Source organism: Muscardinus avellanarius (genome assembly GCF_963383645.1).
Source record: "Muscardinus avellanarius genome assembly, chromosome: 1".
NCBI classification, from domain to species: Eukaryota; Metazoa; Chordata; class Mammalia; order Rodentia; family Gliridae; genus Muscardinus; species Muscardinus avellanarius.
Window position 1 is genome coordinate 235865296 of NC_137786.1, and position 4285 is coordinate 235869580.

Below are 4285 nucleotides of genomic sequence, written 5' to 3' on the forward strand. Positions count from 1 at the left end.
CAGCCTCAGCAACGCACCACCGAGACCTGTTTCAAAATACAGAATAAAAAAATAGGGATGGGGGTGTAGCTTGGAGGTTAAATGCCCCTGGGCTCCATCTCCAGTACAGAGAGAGGGAGAGGGAGAGGGAGAGGGAGAGGGAGAGGGAGAGGGAGAGGGAGAGGAGAGAGAGAGGAGAGAGAGAGGAGAGAGAGGGAGAGAGAGAGAGGGAGAGGAGAGAGAGAGAGAGGGAGAGGAGAGAGAGAGAGAGGAGAGGAGAGAGGAGAGAGAGGAGAGGAGAGAGAGAGGGAGAGAGAGAGAGAGAGGGAGAGAGAGAGGGAGAGGAGAGAGGAGAGAGAGAGGAGAGAGAGAGAGGAGAGAGAGAGAGAGAGAGGGAGAGGAGAGAGTAGAGAGTAGAGAGGAGAGAGAGAAAGAGACCACAACTTCCCCCCGAAAGCCCAGGCGTTTGTAGCCAGGATGTCCGAGCAGGACACCGCATCTTCGGAGCATCCTCCTCTCCAGATGGCTTGACCCTCTGCGAGCCTACCCTGACTCCCAGCAAGCCCTACTGGTGGCTGCTGCCCTCTGCCGGCTGCCAGGGGAACTGCGTGCGGGGAAGGACTCGCCCCGGCCTCTGATGGTGTTGAAGGCCAGCTGGTTCCCAGGACTGGACCAATGGGCCCTGAGTCATCTCGTGACTACTAGAATGACATCACCCTCATATACCTCCTCCTACCCACCCCTCACGAACGTCTCCTGCCAAAGAAGAGCCATAGTCGGTGTGATGGCGCATACCTGCAATCCCAGTACTTGGGAAGCTGAGGCAGGAGAATGGCAGATTTGAGCCTCAGCAACTGACTTAGCAAGGCCCCCAGCAACTTGTGAGACCCTGTTTCAAATAACATATATATATATATTAAGCCAGGCATGATGGCGCACACTTGTAATCCCAGCATTCGGGAGGCTGAGACCAGAGGATCGTGGTTCGTGGCCAGCCTCAGCTACTTAGTGAGGTCCTTCATAACTTAATGAGACCCTGTTTCAAAATAAAGAATAAAAAAATAGGACTGGGGGTGTATCTCAGAGGTCAAATGGCCCCGGGTTCCATCCACAGACCTGCAAAAAAGAAGAAGAAGAAGAAGAAGAAGAAGTCTGACCACACTCGGGGCTGCTTAGAGGTGGAATCTTCCCAGCTTAGCCCATCTCTGGCCCACCCCCTCTCACCTAATCTGAGGTGGTCAGATTAAAACAGAGGAAAACTCAGAATAAACCAGCTGCTCAGTCTTGAATAAACCCTCAAGACTCCATCTGCTCCTAGTTACTGTTAGCAAATGGAGGGAGAGAGCCGGGCCTGGTGACACACGCTTGTAATCTCAGTACTTGGGAGGCTGAGACAGGAGGATCGCAGGTTCAAAGCCAGCCTCAGCCACTTAGCGAGGCTCTTGGCAACCTAATGAGACCCTGTTTCCAAATAAATAAAATGGATCTGGGTGTGTAGCTCAGAGGTAGAATGCCCCTGGGTTTCATCCCCAGTACTGCAAAAAAAAAAAAAAAAAGAAAAAGAAAAAAAAAAGAAAAAGAAAAAGAAAAGAAAGAAAGAAAGAAAGAGAAAATATAGGAATAAAAGGGACACCGGGCTCCATAGGTCAGAACAGGCTTTGTTTGGCATTTCCTCGCCTTTCCTGAAGTCCTTTGTTCTCGACCTCCTCCAGCAAGGCCTCACGGTCAGACAGGCCCCACAGTTACTTTTTTTTTTTTTTTTCAGTACTGGGGATGGAACCCAGGGGAATTGTATCTCGGAGCTACACCCCCAGCTTTCTTTTTTAGTTAGTTTGTTTGTTTGTTTATTTATTTATTTATTGGTGGTACTGAGGTTCCCGGAAGCCCTTCTACCTCCGGGCTACACTCCCAGACCTATTTTATACTTTTTATTTGGAAACAGGGTCTCTTAAACCAGTGCGGCTGGCTTCGAACCTGCGCGATCCTCCTGTCTCCGCCTCCCAAGCCGGGAATTACAAGCGTGCACCACCACGCCTGGCTTAGTCTTTTTATTTTAGAAACAGGGTCTCACTGAGTTGCAAAGGGCTTAAGTAGCTGAGGCTGTCCTTGAACCGCGATCCTCCCGTCTCAGCCTCCCAAATGCTGGGATTCTAAGCGTGCGCCCCGCACCCGGCCTCCACAGTTACCTCTTTTAGTAGGTAAGGAGCCATCTCTGAGCCTGGGCCCCAGAACCCACCCCACCCCCAGGCAGGCACCGTGCCCTTGCACTGATGAATATTTAACATTCACTGGAAACACAGGCATCTTCCTGTCCACGTCTACGTATCTATGGCTCCTCTGGAAAGACATCAAAATTGCTGACAACCCTGGACCCACTTCCCCCTGGCAGCCTTCCCAGGGACCGGTAAGAGCAGGACCAGGCCACCCGCCAGCCAGGAGTCCTGTGACCTTTCACCCTCTGCTTTCAACACCCGAGGCTCTGAATGTGGGGTCCCCTGGCCTCTCCAGACAGATCCAGAAAGGGCGGTGTTGGTGGGGGACAAACAGGTCAACGCACCAGAGGAGCCGGAAGTGCCGCCAGTGGTGCAGCGGTTTTATTTTTCTTGTTTTCTTGTTTTGTTGGTACTCTGATAGAACCCAGGGGCACTCTACCTCAGAGCTGCACCCCCAGCCCTTTTATTTTTATTTTGAAACAGGATCTCGCTAGGTTGATGAGAGTCTCACTACTTGCTGAGGCTGTCTTCAAACGCGTGATCCTCCTGTCTCAGCCTCCCAATACTGAGATTACAGCTGTGTACCACCATGCTTGGCTTTATTTTTATTTTGAAACAGGGTTTTGTGAGGTTGATGAGAGTCTCATTACTTGCTGAGGCCGTCCTTCAACCTGCGATCCTCCTGTCTTAGCCTCCCAAGTACTAGGATTACAGGTGTGTACACAGTAAAAAAAAAAAAAAAAAAAAATTTTTTTTTAGTCTTTATTACACGCCACCTAGTAGCTGGGCCTCGTGGCCCATGCCTGTAAATCCCAAGATTGCAGGTTCAAGGTCAGTGTGTGAAAACTTAGCATGACCCTGTTTCAAAATAAAAAATAAAATAGGGCTGGGAACATAGCTTGGAGATAGAAATAAAAATAATAAAAAGTTAAAATAAAAAAATTAAAAGGACTAGGGGTATATCTCAGAGCTAAAATAACCCTCCCTGGGTTCAATCCTCAGTAAAGAATAAGTAAATAAAGTCTTCTCTTTAAGTGATTTTTTTTTTCTAGTACTGGGGCTGGAACCCAGAGGCATTCTACCTCCAAGCTACACCCCAGCCCTAATTTTTATTCTTTATTCTGAAACAGGGTCTCAGTAAATTGTGGAGGCCTAAGTAGCTGAGGCTGCCCACAAACCTGTGATCTTCCTGTGTCAGCCTCCCAAGTACTGGGATTACAAGCATGCGCCACCATGCCTGGACAAGCGATTTTAAAATATATATTATTGTTAAATAGTCGCCCTCCTCTCTCTTTCGTCTCGGCCGCTGACATGCCGGCCAGACTGAGGAAGACACGGAAACTTTGGGGCCACGTGAGCCGTGGCCACGGCCGCATGGGCAAGCACCGGGGTCATGCTGGGGCCTGCATCGCCACAGAATGAACTGTGACAAATATCACCCAGGTTACTTTGGAGAAGCTGGTTTGGGGCGTTAGCACTTAAAGAGGAACCAGAGCTTTTGCCCAACTGTCCACCTTGGTAAATTGTGGACGCTGGTCAGTGAGCAGACGCGAGTTACTGCTGCCAAGAACGGGACCGGAGCTGCTCCTATCACTGATGTACAGCGATCAGGTTACTACAGAGTCTTGGGAAAAGCAAAGTTCCCAAAGCTGCCTTCATCGTCAAGGCCAAATTTTTCAGCAGAAGAGCTGAGGAGAAGATTAAAGGTGTTGGGGGTGCCTGTGTCCTGGTGGCTTGAAAGCCACAGTTCCAGAAGTTCAATAAATGGTAACAAATTCTAACAACAACAACAACAAAATAGTCGCCCTACTGCCGGGCATGGTGGCGCATGCTTGTAATCCCCAGGCTTGGGAGGCTGAGACAGGAGGATCGCACAGGTTTGAAGCCAGCCTCAGCTACTTAGCGAGGCTCTCAGCAACTTAATGAGACCCTGTTCCCAAATAAAGTATAAAATAGGTCTGGGAGTGTAGCCCAGAGGTAGAAAGCCCCTGGGTTCCACCCCAAGTACCACACACAAAAAAGTACCCTACTGTACAATGAAACATACAATGAAACAGCATACACAATTTTATTTCTATGTCAGTGCATACACT

At 49.4% G+C, this 4285-nt stretch overlaps 1 pseudogene across 1 annotated transcript; it reads left to right on the forward strand.

Moving 5' to 3' along the window:
• Positions 1-3503: 3503 nt before the first annotated feature.
• LOC308277384 (large ribosomal subunit protein uL15-like) lies at positions 3504-3930 on the forward strand (annotated as a pseudogene). The gene has a single exon. The product of its transcript is annotated as a large ribosomal subunit protein uL15-like (transcript).
• The last annotated feature ends 355 nt before the right edge of the window (positions 3931-4285 follow it).